General features: G+C 42.0%; 1 protein-coding gene across 1 annotated transcript in view; it reads right to left on the bottom strand.

The window, feature by feature from the left end:
* The window catches only part of LOC126188852 (inositol polyphosphate-4-phosphatase type I A), a 260606-nt gene that overhangs the window by 152708 nt on the left and 92428 nt on the right, over window positions 1-15470 (bottom strand). The window lies entirely within an intron of this gene.

Here is a 15470-nt window from a genome sequence, read left to right on the forward strand (position 1 = left end):
TTGTTATATCTAAAAACAAAGATGATGTGACTTACCAAACGAAAGCGCTGGCAGGTCAATAGACACACAAACAAACACAAACATACACACAAAATTCAAGCTTTTGCAACCAACGGTTGCTTCATCAGGAAAGAGGGAAGGAGAGGGAAAGACAAAAGGATGTGGGTTTTAAGGGAGAGGGTAAGGAGTCATTCCAATCCCGGGAGCGGAAAGACTTACCTTAGGGGGAAAAAAGGACAGGTATACACTCGCACACACACCCATATCCAACCGCACATACACAGACACAAGCAGACATTTGTAAAGGCAAAGAGTTTCGGCAGAGATGTCAGTCGAGGCAGAAGTACAGAGGCAAAGATGTTGTTGAAAGACAGGTGAGGTATGAGCGGCGTCAACTTGAAATTAGCGGAGGTTGAGGCCTGGCGGATAACGAGAAGAGAGGATATACTGAAGGGCAAGTTCCCATCTCCGGAGTTCTGACAGGTTGGTGTTAGTGGGAAGTATCCAGATAACCCGGACGGTGTAACACTGTGCCAAGATGTGCTGGCCGTGCACCAAGGCATGTTTAGCCACAGGGTGATCCTCATTACCAACAAACACTGTCTGCCTGTGTCCATTCATGTGAATGGACAGTTTGTTGCTGGTCATTCCCACATAGAAAGCTTCACAGTGTAGGCAGGTCAGTTGGTAAATCACGTGGGTGCTTTCACACGTGGCCCTGCCTTTGATTGCGTACACCTTCCGGGTTACAGGACTGGAGTAGGTGGTGGTTGGAGGGTGCATGGGACAGGTTTTGCACTGGGGGCAGTTACAAGGGTAGGAGCCAGAGGGTAGGGAAGGTGGTTTGGGGATTTCATAGGGATGAACTAAGAGGTTACGAAGGTTAGGTGGACGGCGGAAAGACACTCTTGGTGGAGTGGGGAGGATTTCACGAAGGATGGATCTCATTTCAGGGCAGGATTTGAGGAAGTCGTATCCCTGCTGGAGAGCCACATTCAGAGTCTGATCCAGTCCCGGAAAGTATCCTGTCACAAGTGGGGCACTTTTGTGGTTCTTCTGTGGGAGGTTCTGGGCTTGAGGGGATGAGGAAGTGGCTCTGGTTATTTGCTTCTGTACCAGGTCGGGAGGTTAGTTGCGGGATGCGAAAGCTGTTTTCAGATTGTTGGTGTAATGGTTCAGGGATTCCGGACTGGAGCAGATTCGTTTGCCACGAAGACCTAGGCTGTTTTGTTTTTATGTTATGTTTTTTAATGTTTGTTGCCTGTTTCACTAATGTATTCATAACTTGTCTACTTTTAGGGCTGTTATTTTGTTCCTTTATTTTCTTTCATTTTTTTCTTTCTATTTCTCCTTTCTTTTGAAAGACTGGTTGATAATGCCCTACCATGGGAAGTACATTCTCTGCACAGTCTTTTTCACGGGACATAAGGCTTTTAAAACATCTCTGTTAGATTTGTTCCATACTATTTAATTCATATTTGTAGTTTAGTTTTGTACTTCATGTTTGTCTCCATTCAGTGTTACACAATTACATAAAGTATCAATTTTTCCAGTAGCATCTAACCCTATGTACATTACCTGCATTTTGTGCTACCGAATTTCCTTTCTCTCTTTATCATCTGTATCAATGAGTTAGTGAGTTTGTATGTTCAATCTGTCTTATACATGGTAGCAGTGCAGCATCTGGCTGCCTGCTGTGGTAGCAAAAGTGAAGCCCATGTAGCTTTCTCAGTCAAGGCAGAAAGATTTGTACCCTTTCAATAGTCATTCGACAGGAGTTAAGATGGTGGTGGAATGGACCCCTCTGGTATCCTGTGGCTAACTGGGGGAAGTTCAATTTAGGGACATCATGCTCTCGTCACTCGAGACTGGACCTATGGTAACTGAAGACGGTACTCTGCAGTGCGACTTGACACTGGTAAGAGTATTGATGTGTGATAGTGTGTAGCTATTGCAAGTGATGTACACATCTGATCTGCTAGTTCACTTTCAAGTACAGTAATCGAATTCTTATATTTTTTGGAGTGTAGTTGCAAGTATATTTTCTGTATTTAGTAAGTTTTTCCAATCCTTGTTTTATTAAAACTAAACTGTTTGACTTTTTTAAAAATTGGAATGTATATATGAACTTTTCTCATGTGTACCTGTTTTATTTCTTCTATGTTTAATTTCATTTCAGTTTTATGATTGTGTGGCTTTGTTCATGCCATGTGGCAGTAATTTCACTGTGTGTAATTTCAGGTCTCTCTTGGAGACATTTTCTTCTTAATTCTGCAGGATATTTTATTGCTGCTATATGGTTTACATTTACATTATTCAAGTTTTCGTGAGTTATAATAATTCTGCTTTGTTCATGAATATTCAACAGAATTTGCAGGTGTTTCATGCCACTGGAGCTGTTTCATGTGCAAGGTGATGCAGATAAATTATGTGTCAGAAAGTGCTCCATAGTATTCGTATTCACAATAATTCCATCACAGCGATAGGGATGAACGTCTGAGCCTTTGTCTTACAGTGATGGGCAAAATTCTTTTCATAGTTATTCTTGTGTGTGTGAATATGGTAGGTTTGTTTGACTTTTTCCCATCCACACCTAAGATTTCCTTTACATTTATCACCCCAATGTATGTCAGTTCTCAATATAATAATAAGTGAGTTAATTAGTTACATAACAGGCAATGACACATCATAGTTTAGAATTAATTATGTATTTTTAAAATGATGTTTTATTTTAATAAACTATGTTAAATTGTGATGGCTGTTTCTCAGACAAACCTGTTCCTCTTTGTAATTTTATTTTTAACACATTCCAACTGGCGTTCCTAAAGCACAAAAGGCAGGCCTATAATTTGTTGGCTTGTCTGATCATCTAATTATACTTTTTGTTGATGCTTAAGCTCCTGCTTGCTCTGAATTATTTGATTTATTATTTGTACTTACATTGTTTCCAGATATTCACTTTGATTTTTTATTAACATTAGCACATTACTTATGCTTATCAATTCAGTGATTAATTCAGTTCTTGTATTAAATTTTCCCAATTATAATTAAATTGGTCGGCATCACAGAAAAATTTTGTGGCACACGAAACTTACAGTAGACTGTAGAGTTCCACATTGGCTAACGACCCCCAGTTTCTGTTTGTAAATCACTTTCCAGATAATCATTCACCCATTAATAACCATTTAGTGTGTGTGATAAAAAAATGCACAATTTTTACAATTTCATAGCTGTATAGCACTCTGAGTACATAAATTAACTCTAAACTTTCTGAAATTAAGGCTGATATGTGAGAGGTTTTAAATTATAAGACATTTCCAGGGGCAGATGTGGACTCCGACAACAATCTATTGGTTATGAACTGTAGATGAAAACTGAAGAAACTGCAGAAAGGTGGGAATTTAAGGAGATGGGACCTGGGTAAACTGACTAAACCAGAAGTTGTACAGAGTTTCAGGGAGAGCATGAGGGAACAATTGACAGGAATGGGGGAAAGAAGTACAGTAGAAGAAGAATGGGTAGCTTTGAGGGATGAAGTAGTGAAGGCAGCAGAGGATCAAGTAGCTTAATAGATGAGGGCTAGTAGAAATCTTTGGGTGACAGAAGAAATATTGAATTTAATTGACGAAAGGAGAAAATATAAAAATGCAGTAAGTGAAGCAGGCAAAAGGGAATACAAACGTCTCAAAAATGAGATCGACAGGAAGTGCAAAATGGCTAAGCAGGGATGGCTAGAGGACAAATGTAAGGATGTAGAGGCTTATCTCACTAGGGGTAAGATAGATACTGCCTACAGGAAAATTAAAGAGACCTTTGGAGAAAAGAGAACCACTCGTATGAATATCAAGAGCTCAGATGGAAACCCAGATCTAAGCAAAGAAGGGAAAGCAGAAAGGTGGAAGGACTACATAGAGGGTCTATACAAGGGCGATGTACTTGAGCACAATATTATGGAAATGGAAGAGGATGTAGATGAAGATGAAATGGGAGATACGATACTGCGTGAAGAGTTTGACAGAGCACTGAAAGACCTGAGTCGAAACAAGGCCCTGGGAGTAGACAACATTCCATTAGAACTACTGATGGCCTTGGGAGAGCCAGTCCTGACAAAACTCTACCATCTCGTGAGCAAGATGTATGAGACAGGCGAAGTACCATCAGACTTCAAGAAGAATATAATAATTCCAATCCCAAAGAAAGCAGGTGTTGACAGATGTGAAAATTACCAAACTATCAGTTAAATAAGTCACAGCTGCAAAATACTAATGCGAATTCTTTACAAACGAATGGAAAAACTGGTAGAAGCCGACCTCGGCGAAGATCAGTTTGGATTCCGTAGAAATGTTGTAACACGTGAGGCAATCTGACCCTACGACTTATCTTAGAAAATAGATTAAGGGAAGGCAAACCTACATTTCTAGCATTTGTAGACTTAGAGAAAGCTTTTGACCATGTTGACTGGAATACTCTCTTTCAAATTCTAAAGGTGGCAGGGGTAAAATACAGGGAGCGAAAGGCTATTTACAATTTGTACAGAAACCAGACTGCAGTTATAAGAGTCGAGGGGCATGAAAGGGAAGCAGTGGTTGGGAAGGGAGTGAGACAGGGTTGTAGCCTGTCCCCGATGTTATTTAATCTGTATATTGAGCAAGTAGTAAAGGAAACAAAAGAAAATTTTGGAGTAGGTATTAAAATCCATGGAGAAGAAATAAAAACTTTGAGGTTCGCCGATGACATTGTAATTCTGTCAGAGACAGCAAAGGACTTGGAAGAGCAGTTGAACGGAATGGACAGTGTCTTGAAAGGAGGATATAAGATGAACATTAACAAAAGCAAAACGAGGATAATGGAATGCAGTTGAATTAAGTCAGGTGATGCTGAGGGAATTAGATTAGGAAATGAGACACTTAAAGTAGTAAAGGGGTTTTGCTATTTGGGGAGCAAAATAGCTGATGGTGGTCAAAGTAGAGAGGATATAAAATGTAGGCTGGCAATGGCAAGGAAAGCGTTTCTGAAGAAGAGAAATTTGTTAACATCGAGTATAGATTTAAGTGTCAGGAAGTCTTATCTGAAAGTATTTGTATGGAGTGTAGCCATGTATGGAAGTGAAACATGGACAATAAATACACTCCTGGAAATTGAAATAAGAACACCGTGAATTCATTGTCCCAGGAAGGGGAAACTTTATTGACACATTCCTGGGGTCAGATACATCACATGATCACACTGACAGAACCACAGGCACATAGACACAGGCAACAGAGCATGCACAATGTCGGCACTAGTACAGTGTATATCCACCTTTCGCAGCAATGCAGGCTGCTATTCTCCCATGGAGATGATCGTAGAGATGCTGGATGTAGTCCTGTGGAACGGCTTGCCATGCCATTTCCACCTGGCGCCTCAGTTGGACCAGCGTTCGTGCTGGACGTGCAGACCGCGTGAGACGACTCTTCATCCAGTCCCAAACATGCTCAATGGGGGACAGATCCGGAGATCTTGCTGGCCAGGGTAGTTGACTTACACCTTCTAGAGCACGTTGGGTGGCACGGGATACATGCGGACGTGCATTGTCCTGTTGGAACAGCAAGTTCCCTTGCCGATCTAGGAATGGTAGAACGATGGGTTCGATGACGGTTTGGATGTACCGTGCACTATTCAGTGTCCCCTCGACGATCACCAGTGGTGTACGGCCAGTGTAGGAGATCGCTCCCCACACCATGATGCCGGGTGTTGGCCCTGTGTGCCTCGGTCGTATGCAGTCCTGATTGTGGCGCTCACCTGCACGGCGCCAAACACGCATACGACCATCATTGGCACCAAGGCAGAAGCGACTCTCATCGCTGAAGACGACACGTCTCCATTCATCCCTCCATTCACGCCTGTCGCGACACCACTGGAGGCTGGCTGCACGATGTTGGGGCGTGAGCGGAAGACGGCCTAACGGTGTGCGGGACCGTAGCCCAGCTTCATGGAGACGGTTGCAAATGGTCCTCGCCGATACCCCAGGAGCAACAGTGTCCCTAATTTGCTGGGAAGTGGCGGTGCGGTCCCCTATGGCACTGCGTAGGATCCTACGGTCTTGGCGTGCATCCGTGCGTCGCTGCGGTCCGGTCCCAGGTCGACGGGCACGTGCACCTTCCGCCGACCACTGGCGACAACATCGATGTACTGTGGAGACCTCACGCCCCACGTGTTGAGCAATTCGGCGGTACATCCACCCGGCCTCCCGCATGCCCACTATATGCCCTCGCTCAAAGTCCGTCAACTGCACATACGGTTCACGTCCACGCTGTCGCGGCATGCTACCAGTGTTAAAGACTGCGATGGAGCTCCGTATGCCACGGCAAACTGGCTGACACTGACGGCGGCGGTGCACAAATGCTGCGCAGCTAGCGCCATTCGACGGCCAACACCGCGGTTCCTGGTGTGTTCGCTGTGCCGTGCGTGTGATCATTGCTTGTACAGCCCTCTCGCAGTGTCCGGAGCAAGTATGGTGGGTCTGACACACCGGTGTCAATGTGTTCTTTTTTCCACTTCCAGGAGTGTAGTTTGGACAAGAAGAGAATAGAAGCTTTCGAAATGTGGTGCTACAGAAGAATGCTGAAGATTAGATGGGTAGATCAGATAACTAATGAGGAGGTACTGAATAGAATTGGGGAGAAGAGGAGTTTGTGGCACAACTTGACAAGAAGAAGGGACCGGTTGGTAGGACATGTTCTGAGGCATCAAGGGATCACCAATTTACTACTGGAGGGCAGCGTGGAGGGTAAAAATCGTAGAGGGAGACCAAGAGATGAGCACAATAAGCAGATTCAGAAGGATGTAGGCTGCAGTAGGTACTGGGAGATGAAGAAGCTTGCACAGGATAGAGTAGCATGGAGAGCTGCATCAAACCAGTCTCAGGACTGAAGACAACAACAACGTGAGAGAGTTCGATTTTAGAGTTTTTTGCAGTAAAACCTTAGAAAGCTTAGTCCAGGGACACATTCTGAATTTTGTGGTTGTTCACATGAATTACTGGCTTTTCTGTATTTTCATTTTGTTGGGCTTGAAACTGTGAAGTTACTGTTTCTGTTGGTTTAAAATAAGCCTGTTCCTATAGAGCCACTAGGAAACTATTTGTCTGCAATGAACCTACAGGAGCGGTAAGATGACCTCTCTTTTTTGCTTAATAAGCAGACTGGTATCATCTGCAAATAGTACTGCTTCTGCATTCTTTATGTATGAAGGCAGGTCATTAACATACACTACAAAAATAGGTCTTAAGACGGAGACCTGTAGTACATCATGACACATTAAGGATGGCTCTGAAAGGTAATTCTGTGTAGTGCTATTGCATTAATCTGAAATCTATTACTTCAGCCACTCATTTGGCACACCTCGTGCACCATAACAGTAAGTTTTGTTTAAGAGAACTGAATTATCTGTAACATCAAACATCTTTGTCAGATCTAAGAAAATACCTGAAATTTTGAAATGTTTGTTGACTGAATTTAAGATGTGGTCGATAAGATTAAAAGCAGCAATCTCACTGGAATACTGTGCTGTGAAACCATGCTGACATAGTGATATATATTCTGACTGAAAAATTTTGTTAGCCAAGCTAGAAAGAGATGTTCAATATTTTTTGAAAAGCCAGATAATACTGCTTCAAGTAAGTATAACTTCACATTTCCTGAGAGTCTCCTTTCTTATCTAGACTTATTACTTTAACAGTTTCGAGAAGATCAGGGAAAATGCTTTCAGAGTGTGAAGAATAGCATATTTCTAATAAGGGTGTGCAACTAAAGCGTTAACCAAGAGGTGCAAAACCTGAACCAAAAACAAGAGAAAAATTGGCATACGGCAAAGAAGAACAGAATTTGGAGGAAGAAGCAGCTTAAAAAGAAAAGGAATGGGAGAGAAAGGATGGGATGAAACTCGTCACAGCAACTAATAGTGTGAAATGAGATTCACAATTATGCAAGAAGCTAGAAGAGCAGAAACTATTTTACAAAGAAATTCAGCAGAGAAACATAACATAATGTTATCCAAATATAAGAAAAGACATGGCTGCAAAAATAGAGGACATCAGTCATGAGGGATGATGAAAAATATGGAGAAAGGCACAGGAAATTTGAACTGTGCCTCAATGGTGCTGAGGGTAAATTAAAGAAACAAAAGTTGGAGGAAGGAATATTAGGTTTCCACATCACATCCATGAGATAACTGCACATAAAGCACATGCTCAGATACAATAAGAATAAGGAAAGAAATTAGTTATGTCACTGTTGAAAGATTCATCTCATGGTTGATCTTGACTGAATTAGGCAAAACAAAGAAACCTACATTTGGATGACAAGAAAAATATTTGCACTCAGATCCTACCAAACACAAGTTCAGTGTTTTAACCATTTTGTCACCTCAGTCAGTAACAAACACAGGAATGGAGAGAATTGGCGAACTTGCAGAAATGGGTTCTGGAAGAACTGATTCTGTTGTCAGTAAAACTGTGGGCGCACTTGGCTGACCACAGTAATAAGCAAAAACATTAATAAAACGAAGATAAAATCAGTTTTGTATTGAAGCATTAGAGTAGTAAAGCAATAAATTGGAATGTGCGCACACAAAATGAAATGAATAATTACCAGTAGTCCAAGCAAGCATTTCCAGCCACGAAAAAAATCAAAATACATTTTCATATTACTTGAATGTATCTAAGTATCATGGAAATTATACGAAAATAAAAATAATTATAAAAATTTGAATGTTCCATGAATGGTTACTTATACTGACCACTAAGAAAAGAAATTTCATTGCCAGTTGTTGTACAACAATTGGCAAAAGTAATACTAGAGAGTCTTGTAGGATGTGTAATAAACAAACTGGAAACATATTGAGAAGTCTTTGATGTAACGGATCATACAGGTCGAGACTGGAAAACTGTCAAAGGGGCTGCTAAGATGAGTTTTGCAACCTATGCAGTAAAGAGAAATTTGAAAAAATCCCCAATCATGATGATAAAAGAGGTGAATCTGGATCTTGAGGTGAATGTAGTCCAGCAATGCAGGCAAACCCTGAACTATACAGTTCTGATATTAAGACCACGAGTAAAGAACAACACCTGGTCAGAATGAAGGTCAAAATGAAGTAGTGCTACTGTATATGAGACAGAACCGAATGAAGAAACTAGATAATAAAGAACAGTACCATATAAAGGCTAATCTGAAATTGTATTTGTGAGAACCATTTCAATAAGTATTTACAAGACAAAGGTTCGACAGCCTGCTCAACCCCAGTTTTATTGCAATGAAATAATGTGTGCACCTATTTGTGAGTCTAGACAAATAAGCAATGCAGCAATGAGGGTGTGATTCAGAGACCTTTTGTAAATGTATGTCAAAGCTACATCATGAGCCGGCTTGACATATGGTCCAGATGCAGTATCAATAACCACTGCAATCTTGATGTTGCTGTGACAGTGTCACGACATTTAACAGTGCCGCCACGACAGTACGCGCAAACGGCGATAGAGGCGCTCCGCAACTCGGCTGAGCGCGGGAGCGCCACCTAGCCACGAACGGCACCGGCCGCATGTCACGGCACGGCAGTCGAATAAGAGATACTGAGTTGTTATCATGTCACCAGCTATTGTTTCTAAGTGAGTGTGTTTGAATATCCATGCAATTATTGGTGATTAAAGGTTATAACACTTTTTGGCGATGAGATCGGATATTTTCACTGCATTGTGGATTTGTGTGTTCGTGACGGGGCAGACATGGAACAGCTTATCCAAGCGCTCACTGAACAACAAACACAGCTGACGGCTGCTATTCAGGCACAACAAACACAGCTGATGGCTGCTATTCAGACATTGTCGACGTCGCTTACTCATCGTCTGTCTTCCTCTTCTCCGCCTCCATTCCCTCCTTACGACGAGGCCGCTGAAGACTGGGAGGATTATGAGAAGTGTTTGCGGCAACAGTTCTTGGCTTTCGGCGTTGTCGACGCTCCTATGTGTAAGTAATTATTTCTATCTTGGATTTCCCCACGGATCTATCAGCTGCTATCTCAGTTAGCCCCTCTGTGGGAACTTGCCTCTCTGTCCTTCCAAGAAATGTGTGACTTATTGTCTAACTATTACCGAAAAAACACCCACGTCGTTGGCGCCCGCGTGGCGTTCTACCGGTGTCGTAAACAGCCCCATCAATCTTACCGGGCTTGGGCGGCGGAACCCACACGGTCTGAGTAGGAAATGTCAGTTTGTCACGGACACTCATCATGAGTCTTATGCTGATTCAATGGTTAGGGATGCTATTCTACAGCTTGCTCCTGATAAAGAAGTTCGGCAACATGCCCTACAACTGCCAAACCCGTCATTGTCGGAAGTTCTAAGCATCGCTCAATCCTTTGAAGTGTCTCACGCTGCTGGCGCGCAAATAGACGCGTGGTGTGATGTAGGCGCTGTACAGTCAACTTTCGACATGGACAATTTGCCTGTTTCACAGGAGGACGAAGATGTGGCGGCGGTTCACTCGTGTAAACAACGTCGAGTTGGGCCGCAACGCTCGCAGCGAAAACAGCAACCACAGAAGCAGGTTCGTTCCGCACTTCCCTCTTGTCCACGTTGTTTCGTACAGTATGACAGGGCCGCATGTCCAAAACGTTGGGCCACGTGTAATTCATGTAGGAAAAAAGGCCACATTGCTTCTTTGTGTCAGTCCCCTAAAGTTCCTGTCGACAAGGACGAGGCATCGGACATGGAAGTTAACTGTGTGCTTTCTCAAACAAATAAGTTGTTTGTTACTGTTTGTGTTCTGGATAAAGACATTTGCATGCAAGTGGACACTGGCTCTGCAGTAACTCTCATTAATTCTCACACGTATTTGGAGTTGGCTTCCCCTCCCTTGTCTCCAGTTACGCGAAATCTGAGAACTTATAATGAACAGAAAATTCCTATCATTGGCCAGTTTGATGCTTCCACTGCCTACAAGTCTGTTGTTAGGCCCCTCACGTTTTATGTGGTGGATCAAGCGGGCACTGAAAACCTGTTCGCTTATGATGCTTTCCAGTTGTTCAGGTTCTCCATTGATGATGATGTGCACCTCATATCTGAGGATATTCCGCATCAACAGCTGGATGGATTGTGTTCTGAATTTTCGTCCATGTTCTCTGCTGGTCTGGGTCGTGCCAAGGATTTTGAAGCCCACATTACTCTTAAACCTACAGCTCGTCCTAAGTTTTTCCGGGCATGCCCTATTCCGGTGGCGTTGCGTGCAACCTGTCAGGCCTTGTGCAGTGTCTCCTAGTGCGGGAAAATACTCGGTGGGCGCCGACGTGTGGGCACGAGGGTATGGATCTCGCCCTAAATGGATTCCAGGGGTGGTCAAGGCTCTTCGCGACCGCCGGCTTTGTGAAATACGTACGGACGACGGCATGGTTGTTCGCCCCTGTGTGGTGGCCACGCCGGTGCCACCGCCCCTTCCTTCGCCTCCACCAGCCCGAGAAGCCAGTCCTGTCGCTGCTGCCGGTCTACCGTACGTGTTGATGCAGCTGACATCGCTACCACTTCCGAGTACGCTGGAACCGGCCCCAGTCATGGCGCCGCCTTCTCCGGGACCCATCTCGCTGGAGCACACCCCCAGGTCCACGACACCTATGGATGCTGCTCCGGAGTTTTCACCCATCATCTCGTCCAGGAGGCACGTTCCACGCACGAGCTTCCGTCCTGGACATTTTCGACCATACTCTCGTGTCTCTCCGCGGGATCTTCTCGGGGCCTCACAAGAGGCCATGGATGTCTCCGCACTGTCCATGTCTTCAAGGAAGTGAGTGTTTTCTTTTTTTCATTGGGGGGGGGGGGGGGGGGGGGGAGTGTTGTGACAGTGCCACGACATTTAACAGTGCCGCCACGACAGTACGCGCAAACGGCGATAGAGGCGCTCCGCAACTCGGCTGAGCGCGGGAGCGCCACCTAGCTACGAACGGCGCCGGCCGCATGTCACGGCACGGCAGTCGAATAAGAGATACTGAGTTGTTATCATGTAACCAGCTATTGTTTCTAAGTGAGTGTGTTTGAATATCCACGCAATTATTGGTGATTTAAGGTTATAACAGATGTACTAACAGATGCTGTCCTGAATTGGTGCAAAACAATTATGTGAGCAGCACTGTACTGTCCCATCAGTCACAACAATCTGGGCATGCCAACATACATCACCTTAAGTCAGGATGTGTGGAGTGTACTATGTACTCATTAACATTATGCCTACTTCGTCAGATGATAAATATGAGCATGCATGATGGGAGATTAGAGTACTTGGACTGCAATGAGTCAATAATCAAATGCCTTTTGTATTATTATAAAAGTGTACTTGGAAGTGACATGGTGAAATGTAAAGCAATGAAGTGTGAGAAAACAAAAAATCATCATCATTTGATATTGGGATATCACAAATCATTGTGAAAGTAATGCCTCCAAATTTTTTATGTGAAAACTCTTAAGGCTTGTAAAATAAAACAAACTTTATTAACATTCTACATCTTTATTCTTCATGTCTACATATTTATTTCTCACCATAGTCACCTGGCGGTGAAGAAATTTCTCCCAATGAGTGTGTCTGTTGATAATCATTGCAGAAAGTTTGACTTTGCTGACAGAGCCAAAATCTCACCTCTGCTTGCACCACTTCATCACAATCAAAGTGAAGTCCTTGAAGATGTTCTTTAATTTTTGGAAACAGATGAAAATCAGAGGGGGGCCAAGTCATAACTGTATGGAAGATGATCAATGACAGTGAACCCCAGGGGTCCGATTGTTGCAGATGTCACACTGCTCATGTGCTGTCTGGCATTGTCATGCTGAAGGAAAGGGTGCTCCATGTATGGACAAACTCTTCAAATTCATGCTTTCGGTCTTCAGAGGGTCTTGCACTACCTTGCATTTCTGGCGGTGCCTTTAAGCATTAATTCTAAATGCACCAAAATTCCACTGATGCCCTCTTGTTTTTGGGCTCAAAATGGTGAAACTAGCTTTCATCACACGTCACATTGTTGCTAAGGAACCCATCACCCTCACACTCAAAACACAAAAGAAATTGTTGACAGATGTCCAATCTCCTCCGTTTCAAGTCAGGAGTGAGCATTCAACACACTCACCATACACATAGTTTTCTGTGCCACAGCTCTGGAATGATGGCTTGTACACACTCTCATGATATGCTATGCTCACATAAGAGCTGTGTCTGTGTTTTTTGACTATTTTCTCTGAGGAGTGCATCAACATGATTCCGCTGAGCCTTGTCGATTGCTGTATGTGCTTGTCCACTCCAAGCTATGTCACACATATTGATGTTAGCAGAATAGTTTCCGTCCTTATGAGCAATAACACCCAATGTATCACATTACTGATGTCTATACAATCATTAACGTAGACAGCTTTCATTCTTCTATGGATTTTAATTGGAGGCAAGATTTCTGTGATTACAAGCCTGATAACAGCATGCCGTTTCTCAAGCACCCACATAGTCACATTACACACAGTCACATTACACACTACAATTCTGAGTCTTCTAGTGGCAGAGGGCTGCAAACTTGAATCAGTGAAGTGGAAAAGTCGACTGAGTAATATGAATGATTTATAATACCTCAACTGATACTCAGAACAATAAAATATTCTGAGGCATAACTTTTTTGCACACCCTTGTATTTATGTCTGTACCTACTAAATTAAGTGAATTATATGCCACAAAATCTTCTCCATATCATTTTTTGTACAATGTTTACTTTTTTCAAAGTTTAAAGTAACTTTTGCTGGTTAATAATAAACAAAGTGTATCATTACATTATTTATTTTATACACTTTTTTAGTATACTATCTGATATAACAATATTTTATGATGAAACTATGCAATCCAAACATTTTCTGAGCATATTGGCATACATAATTAACCTTCAGACATGTATGTACATTCACATTGAGAATATTTATTGTGTCACAACACACATTTTGGCTAGGTTAATGTACATATAATTTTCATGGGCTACAGACATATTTCTCACATACAGACGTTTTCTAAAGTTCATAATATTTACACGACAATAACTTTTCAATTACTGATTCAGAGTTACTATGTGACTGACACCTATTCTTCTGTACAGAAAATACTGTACATCCGTTTATTTACACGACAAAAGCATTAAGAATATTTTATGTTCATAATATAATAACCGAACAGACGCAACAGTTATGCTTGATATGTTACACGAGATTGCTGAAAAGACTGGGCTAAAAATATCCTACGAAAAAACCGAGTATATAGAACACAAACATAATACAGAAAAGTTTATGAAAACAAAGTATGGAAAAATTAAAAGAGTTGATAGATTCAAATACCTGGGGGAGTGGATCCAAGACAATGGACTAGATAACACAACAAATAAAGAAAGAATAAAAAAGTTGGAATTTGCATATAAATTAACACAAAACTACTACAATAAGAAATCAATATCCATACAAGCAAAGATTAAACATTATAATTCAGTTATTAGGACACAAGCAACATATGGATCAGAGTGCCTAATATTGAATAAGAAAGGCGAATTAAAAGAACTAGAAAAAAGAGAGAGAAAAATATTAAGAAAAATTCTAGGTCCTGAGAAAAACTAAGAAAATAGGTGGATTAAAAGGAGAAATGAAGACGCATACAAAAATACAGAAAAGATCACAGATACAATGAGGAAGAGACGGCTAAAATTTTATGGACATTTAAAAAGAATGGAAGAAACACGGATTACAAAGAAAATTTTTAATTACTTTAGTAAGCTGAAAAAGGATGGATAGAAGCAGTAAAGAAAGACGCCAACAAAATAGGTTTTACAGAAGAAATAATATGTGACAGGAATAACTTTAGGCTACTTATAGAAAACGCAAACTATGAAGAAGATGCGCCAAATCCTCGACCCATGAGAGTGTGGACAGATGAGCAGAGACGAGCAGTTGGCGAGAAAATGAAGAAGTATTGGGAAGAACGGAAGAAAAAGAAACACCATAAGTCTTAAGTTGTATGCGGTCCATAGCTGGCCAAATTCATAATAAAAAAAATTAAAAAAATATTCTGTAGCCTCTCCCCGATGCTATTTAGTCTGTATATTGAGCAAGCAGTAAAGGAAAGAAAAGAAAAGTTCGGAGTAGGTATTAAAATCCATGGAGAAGAAATAAAAACTTTGAGGTTAGCCGATGACATTGTAATTCTGTCAGAGACAGCAAAGGACTTGGAAGAGCAGTTGAACGGAATGGACAGTGTCTTGAAAGGAGGGTATAAGATGAACATCAACAAAAGCAAAACGAGGACAATGGAATGTAGTCAAATTAAATTGGGTGATGCTGAGGGAATTAGATTAGGAAATGAGATGCTTAAAGTAATAAATGAGTCTTGCTATCTGGGGAGCAAAATAACTGATGAAGGTCGAAGTAGAGAGGATATAAA

The sequence above is a fragment of the Schistocerca cancellata genome, chromosome 5 (assembly GCF_023864275.1).
Source record: "Schistocerca cancellata isolate TAMUIC-IGC-003103 chromosome 5, iqSchCanc2.1, whole genome shotgun sequence".
Classification (NCBI taxonomy): domain Eukaryota; kingdom Metazoa; phylum Arthropoda; class Insecta; order Orthoptera; family Acrididae; genus Schistocerca; species Schistocerca cancellata.